Source organism: Tachyglossus aculeatus, chromosome X1 (assembly GCF_015852505.1).
Source record: "Tachyglossus aculeatus isolate mTacAcu1 chromosome X1, mTacAcu1.pri, whole genome shotgun sequence".
Lineage (NCBI taxonomy): Eukaryota > Metazoa > Chordata > Mammalia > Monotremata > Tachyglossidae > Tachyglossus > Tachyglossus aculeatus.
In genome coordinates, this window is record NC_052101.1 from 79,235,223 (window position 1) to 79,248,666 (window position 13,444).

Consider the following 13,444-nt stretch of genomic DNA (forward strand, 5'->3'; position numbering starts at 1 on the left):
CTGCTGTTAGTTTTATTTAGAAGATTGCATGTGAGGCAAGCAATATGCTCCAACCTACTGGTGGAGTCAAACATGAGTGCTGAGTGACAGAGGCAAAAAAAATTGCAGGGAGTCCATATTTTTCAAAAGCCCTGGCTGATTTTTTCTCTAATATTGTCCGCTAACAAGGGGTGTGGCTTCTCTCCCCTCTCGTGAGGTTTCTGGAGCTTTAGCTCCAAGGTCTTCCTGTGGGCAGTTGCTGGGGGATGTTGCTTGGTCTGGTCACTGATTGGTTGGTGCTCCTGATTCGCTGCCAGGGGAGGGTGAGTCTTATTTCCCAGAATTCCCTGGGGTTCCTTTCTTCGTTAGAGCCGTCGAAGGGCAGGTTTTCCCCAGTCTTTTGCCCTGTGGCTCTCTGCCGTGTACTGTGGTTGGCTGTTGCTGCTGCTCTTACGGCAGTTGTGGCCCGCCATTACAGTGAAACTATCTATTCCCTGTGGAAAAGGTCGTACCTAAGTGAGTAAAATTCCTTTGGTACTTTGTTCAGTTGGTCATCCTAGATCTGTCTTTCATAAAGGTTTAAGTATTTAGAAAATGTTTACGGTTTTTCTGTGGAAAAACGTTGTGTTCGAGTGGGGATTGGGATCATTTTGAGGAGATTTGAGTCTTTTGAAAGCATGTATATATCCCAGTCTAGGTATTTCTCTAGAATCTATTAACACCTCAATTTTTTGGGATATCCTTTACTACCCTACTGGTAATCTTCCTGAAATGTAGTCGAACATACATCTCCCCACTACCAAAAATCCACGATGGCTACCATTTTTTCCTTCCTGGCACTTCTGGCTTCAAAGGTCTCCTTTATTTTCTTCCATCTTTCACATTGTCTCTCTTCCCCTGCTGCTCCTCAGCTCTCCTAACTTTTGGGTTCTCCTACTCATCTTACAATTGCGCCCTCCTCTAGCCTAGCCAGTCCCCAATTCCCTGTTGACATGGGTACCCCTGGCTGGTAGCCCTACAGATTTTTTTGCACCTAATCTGTTACCTCCTTGAAGCATAAAATAAAATAAAATGGTAAATACTGAAAGAGAACAACTCTTTAAGGACATTCAGGTATACCTCTTTTGGGGCCTGTAGCGGAAGTTTGAGTAAATCAGAGCATGCTCAAGAAAACATGAATTTTTCTGCACCTGAATGTGTACATTTTTCACAATTAGGTTTATTTAGAAGACTGCATGTGGGGCTGAGGTGAAAAGCAATATATTCAGACCTACTGGTGGAGTTAGACATGAGAAACAGAGAGGCCAAACACCTGCAGGGAGCCTATATTTTTCAAAAGCCTTGGCTGATTTTTACTCTATTATTGTCAGTTAGCAAAGGGTGGGGGTTCCCTCCTCTCTAGTGGTGTTTTGGGGACTTGCTCTAAGGTCTTCCTGGGGCAGTTGCCAGGTGATCTTACTTGTTCTGGTGTACTGGATTGGCTGATGCTGTGATTTTCTACCAAGGGAGAGAGTCTGATTTCCCAGGATTCCACAAGCTTTTTTTTTTCTTCTTCTCTTTAAGACTACTGAAAGGCAGGGTTTTCCCAGTCTTTTGCCTTGAGGTTTTGCAGGGTTTTGTAGCTAAGTGCTTTGGTTGGCTGCTGCTGCTGCTCTTAGGGCTATTGTGGCCCGCCACCAAAGTGAAGCTGTCTATTCCTGTTGGAAAAGGTTTCACCTGAGTACGATTCCTTTACTAATGTTTAAATTAATAATGTTGGAGCTGCCTTTCACAGAGATTTAAGTATTTAGAAAATAGTTATGGTTTTTCTGTGGTATGACTTTATGTTTGGGTGGGGATTGAAATCATTTTGAGGGGATATGAATCATTTTGTAAGAATGTGTACATTAACATTTTACAGAATCCAGATTTTTCTAGAACCTATGAGCACCACAGTTTTTGAATATCCTTTATTACCCCCCAGGGAAGCTCCCTGAAATGTAATTGAACGCTCCGCAAAACCTTTAATAGTTAGAAGTTCTTCTATCAAAACACACAAAACTTCCTCAATATTGGCTTCAAGGCTCTCCTTCATTGTCTTCATCTTCAACCTTATCTCTGTTCCCCTGCCGCTTCTAAGCTTACCTACTTGCAGCTTCTCCTGTTCATTTTATAATTGCACCCTCCTCTGGACTAGTCCTCTCAACCCTCTGCTGACATGGGTATCCCAGGTGAGGCCCCCACAGATTTCTCTATGCCTAATCAATTACTTCTTAGGACAGGCCCTAGATCCTCATTGCCTGTTTTTCAAACAATAAAATGCAATGGAAAATACAAAAAAAAGCATGACTCTTTAAGAGCATTCAGGTATAGCACTTGTGGTTGCAGTAGAAGCAGGAGTAAGTCAGAAACTGGTCCAGAAAATATTAATTTTTCTGTAACTAAATGGGTACATTTCCTACAATTAGTTTTATTTAGAAGATTGCATGTGGAGCAAGCAATAATGTCTGGTAGAGTCAGACATTAGTGACAGAGGCAAAAAAACTTGCAAGGAGCCCATATTTTTCAAAGGTCCTGGCTGATTTTTGCTCTGATACTGTGCCTTTGGAGCTTCAGCCCCTAGGTCTTCCTGGGGAAGTTGCTGGGGGATGTTGCTTTTTCTGGGGCGCCGATTGGCTGGTGCTCCTGATTGGCTCCCAGGGGGTGAGTTTTACTTCCCACGATGCCATGGGCCTTTTTCTTCTCTCTATAGCTATTGAAGGGTGGGATTTTTCCAGTCATTTGCCCTGAGATTTTGCAGGGTGACAAAGCCTCGTGCTCTGCCTCAGGAGTGTGCTGTGGTTGGCTGCTGCTGCTGCTGCGGCCCGCCACCACGATAAAGCTTTCTATTCCCTGTGGAAAACGTTTCACCTGAGTAAAATTTCTTTGGTAATTTGTTCAATTGGTAATCCTGTAACTGGCCTTCACGAAGGTTTAAGTGTTTAGAAAATGTTCACGGTTTTTCTGGGGATAAACTTTTGTGTTTGAATGGGGATTGGGATCATTTTGAGGGGATTTGAATCTTTTTGTAAGTGTTCAGTCATTTATTGAGCACTTACTGTGTGCAGAGCACTGTACTAAGTGCTTGGAGAGTACAATATAACAATAAACAGACACATTCCCTGCCCACAACCAGTTTACATGCATGCAGGGTCCTTCTCAAAGGACCCTGACAAGGGATTTCCTTAAAATGTATTAACACCCCAATTTTTGGATATTCCAGGTCACTTTCCAGAAATGTAGTAAAGCACTCATCTCCACACTCCTAAAATCCCATGATGATTACCAGTTCTTCCCTCATAGCACACAAAAATTCCTCACTATTGCTTCAAGACCCTCCTTCATTTTCCCCCATCACACATATTGTCTCTCTTCCCTGCTGCTCCCCAGCTCTTGAAATAACAGTTTTTCCTGCTCATCTTATAACTTCATCCCCTCCATACTAGCCAGCTCCCAACCCCATGCTGACATGGGTATCTCAAGTAGGACCCCTACAGATTTATTTGCACCTAATAAGTTCCCTCCTTGAAACATACCGTAGAGCCTCACTGCCTGTTTTCCTAACAAATAAAATGTAAAATACTAAATATGCACTTCTGTTTAAGGACATTCAGGTATACCTCTTGAGACTTGCAGTGGAAGTTGGAGTAAATCAGAGCATGCTTGAGAAAAAGTGAAATTTTCTGAACCTAAATGTGCATGTTCTCCAAGTCAGTTTCATTATAGAAGATTGCAGGTAGGGCAAGAAATACGCTCCAATCTACTGGTGGAATCAGACATGAGTGACAAAGGCAAAAAAACTTGCAGGGAGCCCATACTTTATTATTAGACTGACATGAGTTTTTCTTTATCTAAATGTGTTTGCTTTCCACAGTTGGTGTAACTTAGAAACTTGTATGTTGGGCTGTGTTGTCTACCACAGGACTCAGATCCCTTGTCAGAGGCAAAACTCAAGGGCAAAGGCTGAAGTACCTGGAGGGAACCCCATAGTTCCCAGAAGTCTTTGGGTGATTCATCCTTCCTTTTGTTTGTCATGAATGGTGGTTTTATTCCATTTTTAATATTCAGCGCTTAGAACAGTGCTTTGCACATAGTAAACGCTTAATAAATGCCATCAAAAATATATGGTGCTTTTCTTTATTCATTCATTCATTCAATCATATTTATTGAGCACTTACTGTGTGCAAAGCACTGTACTAAGCCCTTGGGAGAGTACAATATAATAATAAACAGACACATTACCTGCCCACAACAAGCTTACAGTCTAGAGGGGGAGACAGACATTAACATAAACAAACAAACAAACTACAGATATGTACATTGCCCCTGCCTATTCTGGCACTGTAAATGGCTGCTGTTAGTGGTGCTATGACTTCCACTGCAGCTGTATATTTAGCCCCTTTTGAAAATTATCCACGTGTGTGAATAAAATCCCTCGAGTAGTCTTAAGTCCTTAACCCTTGCCTTTGCTTTCTCCAGCATGTAACATTCATAAATAGTTTGTGGATTTTCCCTGGCAATTGCATTGTGGTTGAATTGGTATTTGAGGCTGGATCAAATCTGAGCATGCTTTATTAAAAATGAGTTTTTCTGCACCTAAATTGGTATACTTTCCACAGTTCGTGTTGTTTAGAGACTATTGTGTTGGATTTTGTTTAAAACTAGCATAGCCACACCTCTTTTTGGAGGCCGGATTTGCAAATAAAGCAGAAGAACCTGGAAGGTGTCCATATTTCCCAGAAGCCCTTGGGTGGTTTTCCCTCTTTTTTTGTTTCTTGCAGAGATGGGATATTTTGGCAATTATTTTGCTCTGATCTTTTACAGGTACTGTTCCTGAGTGCTCATCCTCATACTGGTACTGTGACTGCTGCTGCTGCTGCTGCTACTTTGAGGTGCTGTGGCCTCCTATGTTTAATCAATCTTGGAGAGGGTCTCTCTGCATGAGTAAAATGACTTTTATAATTTATTTAATTTTTTAACCCTCCTTTCTTTCTCTCCTCCGTTTCCTTTCTCAGTCATTTAAGTATTTGGAAATAGGTTGTGATTTTTTGGTCATAAAATTGTGTGGTTGAATTGGGAGTAGAATCTTTTTGAGGTCAATTTGCGTAGTTTTGTATGAACACCTACCCTTATTTTCTCACAGTACTCAGACTAGAGGTTGAAATAGGGTCTACTAATCCCTTAATCATTTTGGAGCTGGTTCACTAACCCCTTGGTCATTGCTCTGAACCATGGTTGAGCATAAATCTTCTCACTCTTCAAGAACCTTCAATGGCTACTGTTCTTTCTCCACATTAAGTGAAAACTCATCATTGTTGGCTTCAAGGCTTTCCACCTTTTATTCCCATCTTACATGTCTTTCTTCACTTGTTGCTCCCCAGCTTCCCCCTTCACTTTCTAAGTGCACCTACTCCCTACTCTCAGGCCCCTGATTCCATTTTGATACCATACTGTCCCTCAGAAATTTCCTCCCCCCATCAAATCTACTAGACTGCACTTTATCCCGCCTTCTTTGATAATTTCCACCATCCCAAGTCTAATCAACCCAACAGCCACTCTTATTGTACCCTCCCTCAAAATTGAATCTGAATGAACAGTTGCATATTCAATTATTTATTCAAATTTATTTTGATACTTTCTTGTCCTGTCTTATGCTGTTGAGTTGTCTCCGACCCATAGCAACACCATGGACACATCTCTCCCAGAACACCCTACCTCCATTTGCAGTCATTTTGGTAGTGTATCCATAGAGTTTTCTTGGTAAAAATATGGAAGTGGTTTACCATTGCCTCCTTCCACACAGTAAACTTGAGTCTCTGCCCTCGACTCTCCCCCATGCCACTGCTGCCCAGCACAGGTGAGTTTTGACTTGTAGCAGATTGCCTTCCACTCACTAGCCATTGCCCAATCAATCAATCAATCGTATTTATTGAGTGCTTACTGTGTGCAGAGCACTGTACTAAGTGCTTGGGAAGTACAAGTTGGCAACATATAGAGACAGTCCCTACCCAACAGTGGGCCCAAGCTAGGAATGGAATGGGTATGTCTCTTCTTGACTCTCTCTCCCATAGCCAAGACTGGTAGAGTATTGGAAACTCTCCAGGTGTGACCCTGAGAGGGATTTTGATACTTTATCCCGGTATATTTGCTCTGTTCCCTGTCTGATTCTTGCTCATCCTGCTGCTCCTATCACTATTTGTAAATTATTTTTGTGTCCCTCATTTTATTTTAAGTTCCTTGTAAGCAGGGAATGTGTCTTGTGCTTCTGCTGCACTTTCCAAATAGCTTGGTACAGACTTTTACAGTAAATAGGTGCTCAGTAAATGTCATTGATTGATTTGTGTGCTTAGGATTTTCAAGCCTCACTTCAGGAGACAATTACAGTCCTCTTATCCCCTAATCCATTTATCTTTCTGTCTCATACCCCTAAAGCACACTGCCTGTTTTTGTGGAAAAATTGAAAATATTCAGTGATCATAGCTCTTTACAGGCAGTTGTGTTTACCTCATGGTGCTTGCTGTGGAAACCAGGGGAAAGCCGAATGTGCTATCTTAAGCAAGGTTTTCTGTACCTAAATTGGTGTTCTTTGTACAGTAGTTTTTACCTAGTGGTTTGTGTATTCATTATTATTATTATTATTTTTATAATCATTGTTATTATTTGTTAAACATTTACTATGTGCCAAGCACTGACCTAAGCACTGGGGTAGTTACAGGAAAACCAAGTCAGACAGAGTCCCTGTCCCACAGGAGGCATACAGTCTAAATAGGAGGGAGAACAGGAATTGAATCCCCATTTTCCAGATGAGGAAACTGAGGAACAGAGAGGTGAAGTAACTTTCCCGGGGTCACACAGCATGTGAATGGCAGAACCAAATGTAAAACCCAGGTCCTCTGACTCCTAGGTCTGTGCTCTCTCCACTAGTACTAACACCTTTTTATTATATTTGGACTAAAAGGGCTTACACTAAAAAACTTTCAGTGCAACAGCCTAACATGAAATTGATATGTTTTCTCTATTCATTACTTCAAGTAACTGACAAACCAAAATGAGAAACTCTTTCTTTATTAATATTGGAAAGGGTAACTCCACAAATATTCAAGCTCTGTTGATTATTACAGTACTATGTAGCTCTTTCCTTTCCCATCTTCAAGAATTGCTGAATATAGTAGTAATTACCTTCATTTTTAGTTACTAATGTGTAAGATGACCGTCTCTTTCTGGAAATAACCTGTTTGTTTCTGTTTGCTTTCTGGTTGTTAAGTGCTTATTATGTGTCAAACACTGTTCTAAGTGCAGGGTATATACAAGTTAATTAGGTTGGACACAGTCCCCGTCCTGCATGGGACTCACAGTCTAAGTAGGAGGGAAAACAGGAGAACTGAGGCACAGAGAAGTTAAGCAACTTGCCCAAGGTCATACAGCAAGCAATTGGCTGAGCTGGGATTAGAACCCAGTTCTTCTGGCTCCCAGGCCTGTGCTCTTTCCACTAGACCATGCTGCTTCTTCTATCAAATCAGAACTGAGGAATAGTACATCTTCTGTATAGATGTAATAATAATAATAATAACTATGGTATTTGTTAAGCTCTTAAATGTGTCAAACACTGTTCTAAGTGCTGGGGTAGATACAGTGAATCAGGTTGTCCCACAGGGGGCTCACAGTTTTAATTTCCATTTTACAGATAAGGTAACTGAGGCACAGAGAAGTTAAGTGATTTACCCAAGGTCACACAGCAGACAAGTGGCTGAGCTGGGATTAGAACTCATGTCCTCAGACTCCCAAGCCCGTGTTCTTTCTACTAAAGCCACACAGCTTCTCTAATCTCACATTCTCTTATCTGGAATGATATGTTGGTAAACATGGAGGAAGATCACTGAAGGATCTAGATTAGACTGTAAACTCATTGTGGATAGGGAACGTATCTACCAACTCTGTTATATTGTACATTCCGAAGCACTTAGTACAGTGCTCTGCACACAGGAAAGCACTCAATAAATACCATGATTTATTGTAGGATCTTCAAAGGATTTTCCAGTTAGATAGCTACATCCAGTGTACTCTGCTATCACGAAGAGGGGAGGCTTAAGGTTTATCGGCACTTTGTGAATTTTCTTCAGTAGGGCATGTTATTAGAATATCAGAAAATTTGAAGATTCTACCCGTTATCAAAAATCCAATTAAGTGTGTACTTCAATGAATTGAAATCTAAAGGGCAGGAAACATGTCTGCTAATTCTGTTGTGTTCTTCCAAGTGCTTAGGATGGTGCTCTGCACATAGTAAGTGTTCAGTAAATGTCCTTGACTGACTGATGGATTGAATGCCAAATTCCCCCCAAAAGAATTTTCCCCTTGCCCATAAAAGGAAAAGAAGAAAGATGAAGGATGTTGGGAAGTTAAGAAGTTCCTCAATAAAGCGGCGTGGCTTAGTGGAAAGAGCCCGGATTTGGGAGTCGGAGGTTGTGGGTTCTAATCCCGGCCCTGCCACTTGTCAGCTGTGTGACTTTGGGCAAGTCATTTAACTTCTCTGTGCCTCAGTTACCTCATCTGTAAAATGGGGATTAAGACTGTGAGCCCCACGTGAGACAACCTGATAACCTTAAGTGCTTAGTACAGTGCTCTGCACACAGTAAGCGCTCAATAAATGTGATTGAATGAATGAAACTTGTATCTATACCAGTGCTTAGAACAGTGCTTGGCACATAGTAAGTGCTTAACAAATACCATTATTATTATTATTATTATTATTAAAGAGGCAGGGGTACTGGCATGAAAAATTAAAAAGCTTCCCAGTCCTACCTTCTCCCTTTGACAGGTGTGTTGTCTTGCCAGAGAAATATGATAGGAGTGGCACAGAGGAATAAAATACTCACCCTACTACAGCAATTCCCAGTGGCCATGGCTCTTGAGATTCCCTGTTGTGGATTATCGATTCATTGTATATTTGCCCCAGTGTTTAATACAGTGCCTGGCACACACAATAAGCATTTCACAAATACCACCATTACTCTACAGATCTAGGGATTGGCGGCCAATGGCCAAGGCTGTGAATAATAGGGATGTGTGCATCTTAAGTAGAAAAGTTTAATACGTTTCTTTCCTAATTAGTAATAATGTGTGACATTTATGCAGTTTACCGTTTACAGCAAAGCAGTGACATTGTTACTGAGAACATAATTTTTCTAAATTAACTTGTTCTAGCAATAATAACTAATAATAGTAAAGTAGTACATGCCATCTGCTTACTTGGAAGTGTCCTAGATTCCAAAGATTTTCCCAAGAAAGGAGCACTTGATGATTTTATATGAAAAGAAACCTACACTCTTTTCCAAACTTAGTGAAGATGAGTTTTAAAAGCTTGGCAGAAATGAAAAACGTTGTTCTTTTTAGAACACAGGTTATTTTGGAGGACTGGAAAAAGTTGCCAGGATCTTCAATGAACTGAAAGGGTTTTTTTAAACTTACTAAGCAGTAAAAAGTTTAACATCTTTAGGATCTTCAAAGTGTAGCTATGCTTAGTTCTCTCCCACCTCCACTCAGAAAAGGTGAAATAGGTATCTTTTTTGTACTAATTTACGTATTCTAATTTGGTACCTGTAACACAACCCTTAGCACAATATACACCTGATAATTTGGCCTTCACAGTCTTTTACTACTACATGTAGTACATATCACAGGAATCATGGCAGAATGGGTTAATGGAAAGAGCGAGGAACTGGGAGTCAGAAAACCTGGGTTTTAGTCGCACCTCTACCACTGGCCTTCTGTGTGATCCTGGGAAAGTCATTTAATTTCTTTTAGCCTCAGTTTTCTCATCTGTAAAATGGGAATAAAATTCCTGCTGACCTACTTTCTAGATTGTGAGCACTGTAAGGAACAGGGAAGGGACTATGACTGATCTGATTATCTGCATCCTAGTGCTTAGCACAGAAATATATGCTTAATGAATACTATAATAACAATAATCAATAGCTGTCAATTCAGTTGCCCAGGCTGTCAAAAATATTTCTCCATTTGTAGAATTTGCACATTTTAGATGTGCTAGCAAGGTGATTAACATAAATTCTGTAATACATTTGTGAAATTTCCATTTGCTGAATCTTGATTTATGAAATATTCTGTCCAATTGTTTAGCTTTCAAGAATAATCTTAAAATCAATCAATGGTATTTATTGAGCACATACTGTGTGCAGGGCACTGTTATAAGCGCTTTCGTGAGTACAATTCCACAGAGTTGGTAGACACAGAGCGGATGGTTCAGTGCAAACCATCACCATTGCAAAAGCAACTGGAACACATGTCTTTGAGAAGCAGTGTTGCTTAGTGGATAGATCACGGGTCTGGAAGTCAGAGGGAGCTGGGTTCTAATTCCCTTTCCACCACTGGTCTGCTGTATGAACTTGGGTAAGTTACTTCACTTCTCTGTCCTTCGGGTCCCTCCTCTGTAAAGTGAGGATTAGGACTGTGTCCAACCTGATTACCTTGTATCTTCTCTGGTTCTTGGACACAAATACCATTAACAACAACACGTTCCCTGACCACAAGGATCTTAGGGTCTAGAGTGGGAGACAGACCTTAATATGAATAAATAAGTTATGGATATGTACCTAAGTGCTGTGGGGCTGATGGTAGGATGAATATCAAGTGCTTAAAGGGTTCAGAGCCACGTAGACGACATAGAAGACAGAACAAGTAAAGGAAAAGAAGGCTTAGTCAGGGAAAGTCTCTTGAAAGAGACATGACTTTAATAAAGCTTTGAAGGTGGGGAGAATGCTGGTGTGTCATATATGGGAGGGGTAAAGTTCCAGACCAGCAGGAGGCCATGGGCAAAGGGTTGGTAGTATTGAGATAGAAGAGATTGAGGTACAGAGAGTAGGTTGGCATTAGAGTGCTGTTGGGTTGTAGTAGGAGATTAGGGAGGTAACATAGGAGGGGGAGAACTGATTGAGTGTCAAAGCTGATGGGAAGGAGTTACTGTTTAATGCGGAGGTGGACTGGGCAACCACTGTAGGGTCAACCAATCAGTCAGTCAATTATTGGTATTTACTGAGCGATTGGAAGAATACAACAGGGTTGATGGACATTTTCAATGCCCACAAGGAGCTAACAGTCTTGAGTGGGGAGATAAGGACTAAATGGTTTTTAAGAAAAATGATCTAAGCAGCAGAGTGAAGTAAATACTGAAGTTGGGGGAGACAGGAGGCAGGAAGGTCAGTGAGGAGGCAGGTGAAGTAGCCAAGATGGGATATGATAAGTATTTGAATAAGCATAATAGCAGTTAGGGTGGAGAGGAAAGGACAGATTTTTGCGAAGTTGTGAAGGTAGAACCAACAGGATTTGCTGATAGAATGAATATGTGGATTGAATGAGAGAGATGAGTCTAGGATAATGCCAAGATTACGGGCTTCTGAGACAGGGAGGATGGTAGTGCTGTCTACAGTATGTAAAAATGGAGGAGGACAGGGTTTGGGTGGGAAGTGGGGCTCTGTTTTAAAATTTTCCACAGTCTCTGCTTATCTCATTCTCTGTATTTTCTCTTTCTCTTCCCATCTCCTTATTCTTTTCCTCATTGTGTCTCTCTCTTCCCCCTGCCTCAGCTCTGCCCTTGGGAGCTGAGATGCCAAAGTAATAGAGTGTTAGCCTTTTCTGCGAAAAAGGTAAATGTAATCTTATAGGGTTGTCTCCCCAAGGTCCTAGAGGATGCTTACTCACCAGTCATCCATTCATTTATTCAATAGTATTTATTGAGCACCCACTGTGTGCAGAGCACTGTACTAAGCTCTTGGGAAAGTACACTACAACAATAAACAGACACATTCCCTGCCCACAACAAGCTTACAGCCTAGGGGCGAGACCTACATTAATATACATAAAGAAATTACAGATATGTACATATGTGCTCTGGGGCTCGGAGGGGAGGTAAACAAAGGGAGCAAGTCAAGGCAATGCGGAAGGGAGTGGGAGAAGAGGAAAGGGGGGCTTAGTCAGAGAAGGCCTCTTGGAGGAGATGTGCTTTCAATAAATCTTTGAAGGGGGGGAAAAGTAATTGTCGGATTTGAGGGGGGAAGGGTGTTCCAGGCTGGAGGAAGGATGTGGGTGAGGGGTCGGCGGCAAGATAAATGAGATTGAGGTACAGAGAGATTACCATAGGTATTAATTTGTATTTGGACATGAACTGTCTTTCAGAGAGTTCGTCACTGTGTCCCAATGATATGATATAATATAAAATGAACCATCAAGTAGATAGGAAGCTAACTGATTTCTGAATTAGCTGCAGAATGTCCATAACCAACAAATCCCATCAGTTCAAAGTTTAATATATGCATTTGGCCAAAGGAATGGCTAAAAAGCAGCGTGGCCTAGTGGAAATAGTACTTTCCTGGTTCTAATCCCAGATCCACCACTTGTCTGCTGTGTGGTCTTGGGCAAGTCACTGAATTTCTCTGTCTCAGTTACCTCATCTGTAAAATAGGGATTAAAACTGTGATCCTCATGTGGGACGTGGACTCTGTCCAACCTGATTATCTTGTATTTACCCCAGCACTTAGTACAGTGCCTAACACATAATAAGTGGTTAACAAATACCATTTTTTTTAAAAAAAGGATAATCCTATCAGTCATTGGGAGACTTATAGAACTGGTTATTGTGAGTTACAACTAATTGGAAACAGATTCAGAACAGGGGTAGCAGGAATTAATTCCAGAGTTTTGGCTGATTTTGTAGCTCTGAAATTCTCATCAGATATCTTCTGCAAGTGAGTTTTAAAATGCTCACTGAGAATGGAGGAGCTTCCCTGTTTCACACATATCCATGAAATCATGCAGTAATCTGTGGACTGAGAAAATGTGTAGAGAAAGAGAAAAACACCGAAAGTGAGGCTATGGAAATGTCAGGAGGTGGAGAGGTGCTATTAAGAACGTAAAGGAAGCTCAATTTGGGTCAGCCTGTGAAGCCTCGACAATGAGGTAAAATTAAATGTAGTATTATCACCATCAGCAATAAAAAGATTTATTGAGCTATTATCATTTCATGGCACCACCCTATGTAAGTCATCCACGTTTGTATTGGATAGGCCACAGAAAAATATTCACATGTCTACAATATAGAAGATGGAAAGCTTTTTTTCCTATTGAAGCTATACAGTATGATCGATTTCTCTTGGGAAATCTCAAAAAAAAATGTCTCCAATTTCTGTCAACTCATGAAAAGTCTCAGCATGGGGTGACTGCCTTTCCTATGATGGTAGAAAAATATTAATAGTATTCATTATGTGCTTATTATGTGTCAAACACTGTTCTAAGCACTGGGGTAGATATAGGACTGGTTACTTGTGCTCACAACCTGTGAGTGAAAACTAATTGGAAACAGATGCAGGCCAGATACTATCCCTGTGCCACATAGGCTCACAGTCTAAGTAGGAAGGAAATCAGTTATCGAGTCCCCATT

At 41.0% G+C, this 13,444-nt stretch overlaps 1 protein-coding gene across 5 annotated transcripts in view; it reads left to right on the plus strand.

Annotated features, from left to right (window-relative positions):
• Positions 1-408: 408 nt before the first annotated feature.
• The window catches only part of DCP1A (decapping mRNA 1A), a 125,762-nt gene continuing 112,726 nt past the window's right edge, over positions 409-13,444 (plus strand). For all 5 annotated transcript variants that reach the window (XM_038772850.1, XM_038772851.1, XM_038772852.1 and 2 more), the window contains exons 1-2: positions 409-495; positions 4,822-4,889. The gene's annotated coding sequence lies outside the window, so the exon portion shown is untranslated. The remainder of the gene's footprint in view (positions 496-4,821; positions 4,890-13,444) is intronic.